The sequence below is a fragment of the Manacus vitellinus genome, unplaced genomic scaffold (genome assembly GCF_001715985.3).
Source record: "Manacus vitellinus isolate BGI_N305 unplaced genomic scaffold, ASM171598v3 scaffold_10_pilon, whole genome shotgun sequence".
Lineage (NCBI taxonomy): Eukaryota > Metazoa > Chordata > Aves > Passeriformes > Pipridae > Manacus > Manacus vitellinus.
The window spans coordinates 19081280-19096173 of record NW_021938838.1 but is presented as its reverse complement, the minus strand read 5'-3'; the positions used below and the strand labels follow the sequence as shown (position 1 = coordinate 19096173).

The 14894-nt window shown below is 42.8% G+C and overlaps 1 long non-coding RNA gene across 2 annotated transcripts in view; it reads right to left on the bottom strand.

Annotated features, from left to right (window-relative positions):
* Positions 1 to 6239: 6239 nt before the first annotated feature.
* LOC108642033 overlaps positions 6240 to 14894 on the bottom strand; it is an 11355-nt gene continuing 2700 nt past the window's right edge. The window contains exons 2-3 of one of the 2 annotated variants that reach the window (XR_001922420.1): positions 7868 to 8836; positions 6240 to 6875 (exon numbers count right to left, since the gene is read on the bottom strand). This is a non-coding gene — a long non-coding RNA (uncharacterized LOC108642033). The remainder of the gene's footprint in view (positions 6876 to 7867; positions 8837 to 14894) is intronic. The other variant, XR_001922419.1, reaches the window with a different exon arrangement.

Below are 14894 nucleotides of genomic sequence, written 5' to 3'. Positions count from 1 at the left end.
TGGAGGCCACTCTCAGCTAGGCTGGTCATAGGTTTGGGCAATTTCTAGAACAGAAAGCCCCTTCTCTCATGCCACCCAAATCTACCTGGTCATTCCTCACTGGATGTGGTTCCCTGCACACCTTCAGGGAAGGCAGGAAAATGAAACGACAAGTAAAAGTGGACCTATGGAGTTGATTCCATATAGGAGCACACAAGTGCCCAGTAAGCCTTTATGAAAAAGTTTGGGTCATTGTGCACACTGACATGTCAGCTTTACACATTTTCCTTCCTTTTCAAGGCCTTTAGGATCAAACCCTCAATAATCCTAGATTTGTGTTCATAGTCAGGACCTGTAACCCAGGATGTGAAGTTCTTTGGCTTAAAAATTATCTCCTGTTAGAGAGAACAAATATCCTTTTTTAAAATGTTAACCTTGCTGACAGCATTTCATAGTCAGCCATGAAATGCTCCTGACTCACCTGATTTTTCTCAAATCAGGGGAAATGGATTTCATTAAAATCTTACCACATCCCTACCAAAACCAGGGATCCCTTCCCCACATTTTTCCCTGAGTTTCTCTGCTGTCATTAGCAGTAATCACCGTTCTCAGAGCACCTTCACCTCTTCCCACTGCTCAGCTTCAAGCCACAGCTCTGCCACGTGTACAGACTCACACTCACCTCTCTTGCAGGTCCTCCCAGTGTTCCTGGTGTTTTCTTAAATGGTGATAATGCCTCAATTTTGCTTCAACTTCTCCACATTTATTATTTCAAAATTGGCAATTCCTGCCTTTCACTGAAAAACTTGGGTGGTACCTGAGCTGTTACTCTCTTCACATTCAGGATTTCATGGCCCTGCTGAGAGGCCCTTCAATGATTCCTTTCTTAAATCCTCATTCATTACTAAACTTCTCTTTCCAGGACACTTCACTTTTCCACTTTCTTTCCAAACTACAGAACCACTTTATAGCTCTGCAGCTTCTTACTGCTCTGATCGTGTGACTCGTGAATCTTGTAATTGTTCTCTTCCTTGTCACACAACATTTGAATCCCATGGCCCTGTGCAGCACAGCTGCCCAGCTGTACCTCAGTCCAAGCTCCAGTTCAACTACAATTGAGACACAGGTCTCGATTTTGATTCCCCTTCCCTGTCTCATTTTATCATAGTCCTTGCACTGTTTGAATTGTCTCGAAATCCTCCAGATCCTAAACCTTGAAGATCTTCACATTTACCTGAAGTCATCAGGACAGATCACAAATCTATAAGCATTCTTATGCTTCTCATTGTGTCTGTGCAAGAATGTATGGGCTCGGGTAATCAATAAGGTGATCAATAATGTATTGATTCTAGTTCACAGTAGGGACAAACTGTGACTGTAACATCACTGCCTTGCTACCAATTCTGCTTTCTAGGACACTGATTTGGTGACCCATAACTAACGTGCTTGCTGCTCATATAACATCAATTGCATTTACTTCCTTTTGTAACACTTTATCCTAAGATTTTGAGATGTTCTCTCTCATTTCATTAACCTTAAATTACACAAGTTATCTACCATTCATGTTTTCTTTCCTTGGACTGCTTCCTTGGTAGCAGCACTTTCTTACTTCCTCTCTTCTTTCCCTGGAATGCTCAGAGTCCTAGAGTTCAAACTGTTCCTGCAGCAGACTATGCAAATTTTACAACAGATGAGCTATATCCAGGCCAGATGAAATATATCCTGATTCTCATTTTTAAAGAGCACAGGACAAGGTTTGTAGCTGTTGCAGGAGTTGCTTGTCCCTCCATCAGCTGTGTGACAGCTGAGCATTACAGGGACAGCGGGGCCTTGTCCCAGAGAAAGGAACAATTGATTCACTGCAGAGGGGAGAAGGAAGAGTTGGACCTGGGGGGTCAGCAGTTGAACCAGCTGTTTCTTTGGCAGCTCAGAGCTGTCAGACCAGTTCCCCTCAGGAAGAATTCTAAGGCAGCCCTAATGCAGATGGAAGAGACAACGTGAAGTCAAGGCAAACCCTTCCCTAAGGGAGGGCAGGCAGGATGGACACAGCAGTGCCTCAGCTCCTGCACAACAACCCCCGAAGCACATTCCCAGTGCCAAAGGCCAAAGGCTGTCACAGTGAGGGATAGCCCCCTTTGGGGTGAGAAAGGGCATTTCAGTGAAGGATATCCTGTGATTGATGGGGTCCATTCTGGGAGCAGTGGGGTACAATGGTGGATTTCTCATCTCACAAATGCCAGCCTCCATTAACAACAGCTGCACAATGACCTACTTAGGAAAAAGACAAGTGAAAATTCCATTTTGGAAGACAGCTGCCAAGAAATTAATATTTCCAAATTAATGTGGAGAGCCTGAATGCTACTGCCTCAGGCACTTATGCCAGAAAGGTTAAGTGGCACATTTAATAGATAATCTCTATGATTAATTTATCAGAAAGAACCAAGTGGCTAATTTCCCCTAATTGAAATTTTGTGGCATGATAAAAAATTTTCATATATAATTCCACTTCCATTTAAATCCATTGTACTAACTTATTATATGAATCCAAACAAAACTACAGTCTTGAATCCTGCTTTCATTTTCCACTAAGGAAACGAATCCCTTGTGTGGCCACAAAGAAATTAGTAGAATGGATTTCCCTGAGGACTGATAATAAAAAAAGGGATCAGACTGTCAAATCCAGTCCCAGGTTTCAAAGACAAAAGAGGGGCCAGATTTGCAGAGCTTCACAGATTTGGGTTTAGCAGGGGGACAAACCTGAGTGCAAGGTCACTATGGGGGTTTGGGTGGACTAGAGTTCACTTGGAGCAGCACTTTGGGGGATAAAAGCCCAGAGCAACTTGAGGGCAGGTGACTGTGTCAGTGCACCATCTCTGAAATACCTGAGCTGACTGCCTACATCTACATTTTTAAGTGTTTCTAGTAAATTAAGTGTCCTACGTTTTTAAGAGCAGGATGGCTTGCAAGGAGAGGTCAATTTTTTATTCAGACTGGCCACATACAAATTCTTCTTGAGATGTGGCACAGAAAGAGCAAACTTTTTGCTAAGGATAGACAGGAAGAAATTGCTCTGGATTTAACTTTGCTAAGTAAATCAGTTAAACAATTTGAGGGGGAAAAAACAGAGTACCTGGCATCTGCAACAGTGGAGCAAACTTGAAGGGGAGAAGTAATACAGGTCTTATACAGAACAGAATAGAGCACTTACCATTTCTTTTGGGCCATGAGGTAGAATGTGTGTGGAAAATGCCCAGGTATTGTAAAATCAGTGTCTCCATTATATCCGTGTTTTTCCTGCCCTGTCATGTTTGTTCCCGGGCTTGCCTTTTCAAAATACTTTTCAAGTCTCTCTTGATGGTCAGGTCAGCAATCACAGGTGGTGCTCACTTTGGCTAAGGCTCCCACTGCTAATTCTTTGTGTGCTGTGTTGCTTGTCTATGGGAATTAATTCCTGTATGCAGCAATTGTTTGATTCTAGTAACCGTGTGGTTCATATAGTCCAAAGTCTAATGAACTTTGGTTCATTAGATAAAACAAAATTTCAGCACATGCAGCTTTAGGAAATGTGGATATTGATGGATCTTGTGCAGATCCACACCTTGAACCCACTCTACAGATACCTGGCAGTCCTAAACTGCTGCAGGACACCTCAGTGTGGCAGCGCTGAGAAAGTGCCCCCTGCGCGGCTGGCTGAGGGTTCCTGCTCAGTCACTGGGGGGACTCCACACGCCCCATCCCAGGTCTTGCACCGCAGCTTTTGTACCAAAGAGCGCAGCTGTCGGTTGCGTTCCTGATACGTGAACATGTCTTGGCTAGAAAGTACCGCTGGGTTTTTATGTGTCACAGGTTTCACAGGTTTTAAAACTCGCGCAGAGAAATTCTGCAGGTTGCACACCCTTCCCTCTCCCCGCGGATGGGTGCGGGGATCTGTAAAAATTCCTGCCCGGTCTCGGCAGGCTTTGCCCTGGAAGCAGCCTGGGGCTGGAGGAGGGTGTGAGCCTTGGGAGCAGAGCTGGAGCCCCAGGCCGCCGGTTCCCGGCCCAGCAGCGCCTGAAACGGGAGCTGCCAACGGGAATCGGCCACTGCGAGGCGGTGCGGGAGTGCGGGATGCGGGAGTGCGGGAATGCAGAGGTCTGGGAGTGTGGGATGCGGGAATGCAGAGGTGCGGGAGTGTGAGATGCGGGAATGCAGAGGTGCGGGCTGCGGGAGTGCAGAGGTGCGGGATGCGGGAGTGCAAGAGGTGCGGCATGCAGGAACGCAAAGAGGTGCGGGCTGCGGGAAACGCCAGAGGTGCAGATGCGGGAACGCAGAGGTGCAGGATGCGGGGAGTGCAGAGGGCGGGAAAGTGCCAGAGGTTGGGCTTGCGGGAAGTGCAGAGGTGCGGGCTGCGGAGTGAGAGGTGCGGGAGTGCAGAGGTGCGGGCTGCGGGGTGCGGGCTGGCCGGGGGCTGCGATGTCGACTGGGTGGCCGCTGCTTATTTTGCCGATCGCGCGGGAGGTGGCGCCCCGCACCGAGGATTGGCCCTCCTGCGGGAGGGCCCGGGGCCCGTCCGGCCCGGCCTGCCCTACACTGCCTGTCCCTCCCTACACCTTGCCTTGTACTTCCCTCCCCCGCCCTGTCCTTCCCCACACCTGCCCTGCCCCTGCCCCGGAGCTGCCCGACGGTCCCGAGCAGGAACTCGGAACATCCCGGCTCTGCTGTTCGCCCCCGGGGCGGTGCTTTGGCCCCAGCTTTCTGAAAAAAATATATTTAAGTGGATGCAAACCTTCACCTTTCTGCAGAAGAGCCAACAGTGTCTCTGTTCTTTCCTTGAACATCCTTGAACATTCCTCCTTAGAGCACTGCCTGGCTTCTTAGCTATCAAATTTGGGCTCCCAAATATCCAGGCTGCATTAACATCCTGCTTTGGGTACTACTGCAGTTGTTCAGTCTCTCCCAAAATTGTTCCTGCTCCTTTTGGGCTAACTTGATGGGAGATCCAGAGTTCACGAGTGCATGAGCAGTTAACATCTCTTTAAATACCTGACAGGGAATACACATGGGAGGGAACCCCAATCTCATTCTTCCTGAAGAACCCAGTATTTCCATGCTTCAGCTACCAGCCCACAAGATGAGTGCAACGCTAATACTTTACATCAATGGTAATGAGTTAATTAACATTTCTTAAGGTCCTGAAACCTCAGATTAATAGTGCTCTGGAGTATAAAGACATAATATTATTTCATTGAGCATTTGTCATTTAAAAAGCTCTATGCCTAAAGCTTTAATCAAACTCTGTAAGATGAGAGCAATTTCCTATTTGTCACACTTGGGTCTCTGGTCTCTGCTAAGATGTATGTGTAGTTAAACCACAGATTTCCTTGGAGAGGAGCAAGGGTACTGCTGTTTATATGGTCAAGGAAGGCCAATCCAACAGCAGAATCCTACACTTGAGAGAGGTCTATAGCTCTTGTAAGAGCTATTTTTAGAAGATGCATTTTGTGAATTTACAAATTGTGATATTATATCACTTCTATTAGCACAGAAAAGTATCTCCTCTTCAGTTGTTTTGCTAAAGCTCCCAAGTCTTAATGTCTCTAAAATATCCTTTTTTCTAACAAAGACTGCTATTTTTTTTAGATGAAACAATTACTGGCTACCAGATTTAAATCTGTTTTGGCAGCATAGGAATACATTCATCTGGGATACAACTCCTCTCTACACAATGGATTTTAACCACTGTGTAGGAAATAAATTTACAATTTACCCTTATGTTATGTCAGAAAGCAAGGGTATTGTTTTGAATAACAAGCAAACAACCATGAATTTTCAGTAATGTCCCCTGCTACACAAGTCAGAGCTTTTAATGGTGGTCAAGAAGACTTACTTCACTAGAACAAAATGACTTCAGATATGTATGTGTGACTGGAGGCTAAAATTTCATGGTCAATTAGCAATTGTGGCACAGACATTAATACAGGAAATGCTGAGACCTCAGTGAGTCCAACAGCAGCAAGGCAGGCTCAGCAAGAGCTGCTGAGAAGCTGCAGTGACACTGTGGAGCATCAGGGTGCTCACCTGCACTCCAGAGAGTGTCTGTGCAGAAATCCTTCTCTTTTCCAAAAAACTCCAACATACAGCAGGAGTTTTTCATTCAGCCCCATCCTATGGCTCAGCACAGTGCCAAGCAGTGAGGGTGGGAATGCTCCTTCCCAGGGCAGCCTGGATGGCTCCCTGCAGGATGGTGGCCTGCAATCACCCCCCTGAACAGAACACTGGGCACACCACTCCTCCTCCTGGGTCCTGGCAGGCCAGCTGTGTGCAGAAGGCTTTCTTTGTGTAATCAGCACTGATCACACAATTCAGGTAAATTCCTTCACAAGTATTTTTAGACATTACACACAAACTCCACCTCTTGCAATTCACAAGCAGAGAGGCTGAAATAAGGTTTTTACTCTGGAAGGTGTTTGGGAGAAAAGCAATGGGGCTTCCTGATTTTTATACCATGTTTGTTTTACAATTTCAATACAGATCTCTCTATTTACTAGTTGTCAGCCTGGCCCATTGACTATTAAAAGTTACTATTGCTGACTTCAATATGAAAATTAATAGAAATTCAGGAAGCACAATCAATGATTCTGCTCCTGCTGCAATGGCCAGGAAGCTGACTCTGCCCTACCTGCATTAGTGGTGTCACAGGGGCAACACAAACCAGCAGGAAAAGCACTAGATCTTTTTTTCATATAGAGGGATAGCAAAGTTGTTAAATTACGTGTCCTCTTTGCCTGTATTCACAGTAAGAGCACTTGCCAAGTTCCCAGAGGAATTCCTTGCCCAAGCCTGGTTTGCAGGTCTGTGATCCAGCCCTCCTGGTCTCTTGTTTTCCCAAGGGGAGGCCATCAGTTAGGGAAATTCTGCTGAAAACAATGGGAAATTCATTTTGATGTTAATTGAATTATGTCAGTTCCCATAACTATTACTTTTTCAGGTAATTGGTATATTTATTATCTGTTGTGTTAGCATTAAATATTAATTATTATAATTATGTGTAATTATATACATATTACACACAGTACTTATTTTGCACATATACTACATAATAGAGAGTAAAGGTCTTAAAACACCATATTGAGATAAAATGCTACATCTTTCCCGAATAAAAGTACTTTTCTCAATGGAAATGGTTTAATACAGACATTTAAGTTACTTTAGTTTCTAGAAAAATAACTTTTTTGCAGTCATAGGGCCTGATCTCCTCTATTTAAATTTAACACAAAGATTGCTGCTCATCTTCAAAGCAGCACAACTAAGTTCTTGGAATATATTCCTTAAAATACACTTAATGTTCCTCATGGCTGCAGTGAATAGTGCATGTGTGAGGATTAGGAATCTGCAGTATCAAGTAGGAGGTGACTGTAACTGTTTTGATCATGTGCATATTAATTCCAACTCCTGGCACATTCCCTGGGTGGGAGATTTCACACACAAGGCGAGTCCCCAATGGGAGGCAAAGGCAGCTTTAAAGTATTACCCACGTGCAGTTCTTGGCAGGTGACCACTAAAGCAGAGTTCTGAGCCTTGTGCCTTGCACTGCTGTCATTTCTGGGACTAGTTTCCTGCTGGGAATGTAACCCCATCACGGGAGTAAGCAGGGATGTGCCACTGCATCTGCTACAAAGCTGCCTAAAAATACCCCCCAAGTGGACAATGCCATGTGGTGTTCTAGGGACACAAACCAGGCTGTCAGCAAAGATTAATGATTGTTCAGCTACATGCCAAGCACATCTCAGAGTCTTAAAAAACCACAAACAATCATTTGATATTCTGTTATACATGTAATCTCTCAAGATTTATTATCATTGCTATTTAACGAATTTGCATCAGTGAAAGCACAATAAGAACATCTCACCCAAGTTTACATTGTAAGAAACGAGCCCATCTTGCAGCTTGTTTCAGTTTAAGGAAGTTCTCTGGAAATGTAGATTTTGTTCTAGAAGATGCTTCCCTTCAGGCTGACATTTTCCCCTGTGCAGATCAGATGAGCCTGATTCTTTTGCCAGTATCTCTCCTTAAAATCCCAGTTCTGCAGACTGAATTTTCAACAAGAGCTACATGTTACTGTTCTCTCTACACATGCTGTTTGAAATACCTGCCTGTATTTTCTTGCTTGTGTCTATTATCAGACTCCTTGAATTTAAAAGGTATGGTCAGAGGGCACAAATTACTACAATGCAAATAAGTGCAGGTTCTTAAATCACAGCCACAACTTTGTACCTCATCCTTCGTGGTGCCATCCAATTTGCAGAGGGTAAACTCTCCAGATCTTTGCATTTTTGAGGTTTTCAAATTCCTATTGAATAGGATTTTGAAGATATTTACAAATATTATTATTAATTCTTAAATTGCTGACCTTGAAGTCCTACCTTTATTTTATGTAAAATGGGAGTGTGATTAGACACAGAATGGAATCATAGTAACTGCAGGTCCTGGGCCTTCAATGAGAGCTGTGTGTAAATGGATCTCAATGTAAGATCAGCACCATGATTTTTTAAAAATCATTCAGAAAAAACACGACTGAAGCTAATGGGCTTTAAATATATTTTGTTACTGTTACTGTATTTGTGGCTGAAAATCCCCAAATTACATGTACACCATGGTACAGCCAGAGGAAAGAGCTTTACAAAGATTTCTGTTTATATATTTTGAGAAAAATGATTACAGACTCTTAAAAACATAGGTTATAAAACCACTACAGATTGAACTTCGTTCTTATTATGTACTGTGCTGGTCTGCCAATTCTGCACACACAGAAACCATGAGAGAGACTGTTCCAAAGTCTTATGAGCTTGTTTTTCTCAGGAAACCACCATTCCAAGAACTGTAAGATGAAGAAAAACATGAAGTTGCAATCAGAAGGCCTAAATTAGCAACTCTGAAGACTGTCAGTATGTTTTGTAATCCACAGGAGGAGAAAACCACAAGTGCTGTTAGGGACAACTGTGTCTAATATCCAAATCTGACATTTCTGTAACCATCCATCACTGGGATCACCACCCATACACAGCCAAGAGTTTGTTACTTTAACACAGGGGACAAGCTCACATGTTTGTGGGCAATTATTCCAGGAAACAGCAAATCATGTTACCTCAACAACTCCACAGATTCTTTCTTCCCTAGAAAAAATATTGAGTAGATTGGGGGATACCTGTGCATGTTGCACATTTTAATTTAAGAACACAATAAGAGAAGTTTTTCACTACTTTCATGATTATCTACTGATTAGAGTTTTTATTTCCTACATGACTATGCATTTCAATCTCTTTTACTCTCCTTTTTCTTTTGTGCTAAACCAAACATTTGCCAACTCCATCACCATGGCTGAAATAGTTTCCCATTAAAAAGAAACAAGAGCATCCTACTATTTATTGCCTTCTCATCTTCCAGGTTGGAATTACAATCATCCCTGAGATGTGCATACAGTGTGTTGACACTCAAGACCACTGTGAAAGCTTAACTTTGCAAGATCTGTATCATATAATTTCCTCACTGTAACTCTTGGAATTCCAAAAGAAAACCAACATATGCAAAACCCAACAACAGAAAACAGCTTATATGGCCTAAGATCACTTTACTACTCCCTTATCTTTCAGTAACCGTTGGCTTACTGTTGTGTGCCTAAAAGGATCCAAAATACACATATTTGAGTTATAGTATCTTGATCATCAGGTTGAACTAAAAAAAAGATGCACCTGTAGGTTCTGTTTACCTGCTTCTCTGTATTATTTAGCAGTGCACACACAGAGGGAACACCTTTCTTCCCCTCAAACCTCAGCTGTCCCACGCTGACAGATCCAACTCACAGCAGAGCTGCACAATTCACATGTGCACTTCTGCTGGGACTGAGGGTTTGTTTCCTGCCTCTCCCACCAGGGAGAACCGTGATCTCATAGTCTGATACAGACTTGGGAGCTTTGCCTACCTCCTTTTACAATGCTGCCATTGACTGGATGTCCTGCCAAAGGGCTGGAGCCACAGTTATTGATCTCAGCAAAGCCACATTTACACCGAGAGATGAATCAGGATCCTTGGGGCCAAAGGACAGCAGAGAGGTTTGCATGTGCCTCTGGAAACAAGAAACTGAGACAGGGTACAGAGAGCACCACTCACTGCTCACAGGCACTGAAAGGTGATGAAGGATCTAAATACTGTGGAATGCCAGAGAAATAACCTCTGGTAGCCCCTGATCTTCAACTGAGGGATTTCTGGGCTGTAAAAAAGCCAACAGTAGAGTGAACCATAAACCCTGGGAGATCTGCTTCTGCATCCCTGGCACGTGTCCAGCAGTGCAGGATATTTGCACCCAATAACCCAGGCAGTTGTGCACCATTTCCACTGAGGAAGCTTAAAGAGCAAGCAAACAAAAAATTACTGGGCAGTGTATCAACAGCTTTAGTGATGAGAGAGTGAGCTGCTCAAACCTGATGTCAGGTGTATCAAGGAGAACCCAGCCCAGGGGGTGGACCACAATGGAAGCAAACCATACACACTCTTGGCAGCAGTTACCCAGAAAGTATGAAAGCACCAGGAGCTGACTAAACAAATCAGGAACCTGAAACCAGCCAGTGAGCTCAGCTATGCTGGTTTTCCTGCTGGAGCCAGAGGAAAGTGGTGCTCAGCCAACCAAGCACTGGGAGCTGCTCCGGTCCCTCGGAAAACACACCACCCTGGGCTGCCAAGCTTTAGTAGATAAGTGCCACTCTTCCCTGTCAACATCCTGAATATCTTCCCAAGCATAGGACAGACAGGTGGCCAAAGCTCCAGCATGGCCAAGGACTAGCTCATAGGCATCTCACATTTCATGATGTCACCAGGAGACCTGGCCTGCTTTGCACAGGACACTCCAAAGGCTCCGTGTGGAGGAGCACAGAAGAGTCATTTCTGAAGGAAGCTTTGTCAGTCTCATGTCTTGTGGATTCCTGCCTTCCTGTAGGCCAGTAACTTCAGTCTCAATCTCAGGCATATACTGATATATGATACACAGTGAAAGACTGAGTATTTTTCAGGAATCAATGAAGAAACCCTAGGAGAAAGGTAGTTCAATACTAGTCAGGCCTGCACGAGGTCACAGCTTTATCCACTACACTTTTCTGTGTGTTACCAAGTAATTCAGCAAAGTTTTGTCCACGAGATACTGACTTACATGTTTCTCTGTTCAACCTACTTTCGTAATTCCATGTCCTCCATTACAAAATTACTCCTTATTTGGCAGTTTCCTAAAATACAAAAAATCTTTACAGGCAAAAGGTGGTGACAGCACCATTAAGGCAGTTGAAATTTAGTTGCCTTTGTTACAGTGCCCTAACAGAAACTAAGGCAATGCAATAGCAGTTGCTATCCAGTCCCCCTGCACCAATCCTGTGTTGCAGGAACTACCACATGGAAATTCTTTAAAACTATCATTTAGGCTTCTTTAAATATTTATATATATTTATAAACATATATGATTTTTTGGTGTATTTATATAAACGTAAGTTAAAATAAATTAAAATAAGAATTTCATGTCCAATATGAGACACCAAAAAAGCCAAATTCTGTTATCTGAAACATATATAACATCTTAATGCAATCAGTTGGACAAGGTCAAACAAGCACAACATCATTTGGCAGGCAGCCCCTAATTTCTAACACTTCGTAGAAGGGACACTATTTTTCTATACCTGTTTATAAATGTTCTAGAATTAATTCTAAATTTTGTTTCACTTCTTCTTAAAGAGTATTTAGACTCTATAACATTAGAAGTTCTCAGTATGCTATTAATAAGCTGGGTCAGCTACACAGAATTACATTTTACTCTTTGTCACAATCTTACAGTGGTATCTACTTAAATGCTATACTCTTTTCTAAGTAAAAAAAAATTCAGTCTGGTTCTCATTGCCACATTTACAGCATGTCTGTTTTAAACAATAATCTAAGTTCTACTATGACCAAATGTCAACAGTTCTTTTGTCTTACAAATATTGTCTCTCAGCACCTCCACATTTGATGCATACCTTGAACACTTCTAAGCCAACTGCTCTTGCCTTGCTAATAATTCATTATCACTTACTACTCATCAGAATAAATTTTTTAACTACAAAACTTCTCCAGTACTGAGATGGCCATGTAAACCATTTTACCACAGCTGGCTGAGGAGTACATTTTTGTGGTTTTGCAAGCTGATTCCCTTTCATGAAAAGTTTTCAAGAAAACAAGCAAAATGAGATCCCAGACATCTGAATCACCAGACAGTAAAAAAAAAATTATATATATATTTAAGTATTTGACTTCCTAAAGCAAAAATACGAACTGCCAGTGACCCCCTTGTGTGTGCAGTCAGAGCACCCCATTCCTGGGCCCAGCCAGTGGTTGCAACAGGTAAAACATTTACTTCAGTCCAATGAGTCCAGTCCTTCATTTCAGCCCAACTGGAAGTTGTTTTTTTAAGCAGAACAGCAATTAAAAAACAAACACATCTCCTTCATCTCTGGACTAGGGACACTGACCTTATAAATATCTGAAATTCTTCCACTGCCTGCAAACAAAAATGGACTGCAGGCAGCCATGATCATATGTCACCCTGACAAAACATTCTTACTCCTTGGCTACTTTTTGGAAAGGTTATTTGCTGTCAATCAAGTGACAAGTTCTGCTTATAATAATGGTGATGACATCAGACCTGTAGAAGAGAAGATTAGTATGGGGAGTCTAAATATATAAACCAGAAGGTCATGGGACACATCCAATGTCAGTTGGAGTCAATGGCCTCCATTCAGTTTGATCAAAACTGGATCCATGGAGGATTAAGAGGTTCATATATATAAATATATATTTATTTATTTTCCCTACAGCCAGTATGGTTTGCAGCCGAGGATTTTTTAAGGTGACCTGGATCTCTGATATGTCTGACAAGAAAAGGTGCTCGTCCCTATTTTTATTTTTAGGTGGCCATATATAGTCAGTCATGTTCATCCTTTCCTAAGTGGGACTGGCCCTGTGGAGGTAACGGGCAGGAATTGTTCCAAACAGCAGGCTGGGGGCTCTGCCCACACACTGCTTTTGCCATGTGGTGGTGTTTACAAAGCCACTGGGCAAGAGGCCAGCTCGTGTTTTAAGCCTCAGGTTGGACACAATGGTTGGTCAGTGTGTTGAGGCCTATAAAGCACAAGTCAGCAGCTTTTCCTGTCGGGCAGCAAATAACTAAATTTCATTTGTCTCAAATGGGATTTTAGTTGTCCAGGGCTGCAGGACAAAGGGACTGTTCCCCCCCCCCCCTCGACAGCTGGACTGGATGATTTGTGAAATGTATTTTTAGAAGTCCTATTTGCCCACATGTATGCCTGCATTGTCAAACATCCAGGCAGCAAGAGGGGTCAGGCTCGGAGCCACGAGGGCTGTGACATACTGTACAAACTGTACCACACTGCTCCATCTAATCCTGCATTTCCATCCCTGCTCCCCCCAGCTCACAGACACAGCCCAAACATCAGTGCAACACTCCTGCTGCTCTCCCTGCACTTCCACATGCTGTCAGGACAGCATTCACAGTAATTAGTAACCACAAAGGGGAAATCACTGCTGATACAATAGGACATTAGTGCTCAAGCCTGTTTTCCAAAATCACCCTGATTTTCCCCACATTTCCTTTTCCTAAACATACCCCTACCTGATTAACAGAAACAAACTCTTGTAAATTAGCTTTTTCCTTTAACAAGACAACACACTCTTGTGGGATTTTATTACTAACATTGATCCTCCTAATCTTATCCCACACCTTGCTGACTGGCATATCCTCATTAACATCTGCTCATGGCTATTGTGCCAGTGCTGCTTTTTTCCCAAGCTAATGATTTCTTCCTCCTACAGCCTATGACATCCAGTTGCACTCCTAATACATTTCAAAGCTGGTTTCCTATCTCTAAACAACATTGTTACATTTTTTGTTTAAACAGTGTACTGATTTCCTTCCCTTCCTATTCAATGTAGGTCTTGGAAAGCCCTTTTGACATATATGTAACATCAATGGGAAAATCATAAATATAACTGAATACATCTATTCTATGCTGATTTACATAGGACTTTACTAAATAGTTATTACCATCTTTCATAACAGTTAGAACTCACAAAATAAAAATAAAATATTCAGGATAAATATTGCATTTATGCCTTCAAGAAAATAATTTTAATGTACAATGTCACAATGGATATCTACACTCCATATTTTCTAGTCCTGAAAAGTTTCCCCTTTATTCTGCATTGGTTATTACACCCTCTGTTGAACTGCATGTTTTCATGCCCTGTTCATATTAGGAAGTGTGAACTTCCTACTTATTTCACAGTCTGTCTAAAATTGCTGCCATCTGGTAAGACATATTAGCTTTAAGGCTGAGATTCTTACCAGTCTTTTGTGCCTTTATGCTCTTAATCTATAAACTTCATCTGTAGGAAATTTCCAATGAAATGTCTGATCTTCAGAGACAGTTATGTGTTAAAAGTTCTTATATAGCACTGCAAGAAACCCCCTATAATAATATGTAAATAAATCAAGCAAGTCAAAATAAAAAATACACTTATTGCGTGTAGCTCCACTGTTAGTGTTGACAGAACCAAATCCTGCACAGCTCCACTGAATACAATTAAATCACCAGGAGAACAAAACAGGAGCAGATTTGGACACCTTCAGGTAGTGTGAAAGGACATGCTCATGCTTTGTACCGACCCATATGTCTGGTTTGTAGAACAGATTTCTGCCTGGGAATATGCTTCAGGCAGGGTGGCCTATGTAGTTTTGGGATCTCTTGGTGAAATTGCAGAGACCTGGACAGATCCGAGGGCTGGGAATCACCAACCACGGGGAGTTCAACAGGGGGAAGTGCTGGATTCTGCCCCTGGGATGGGGC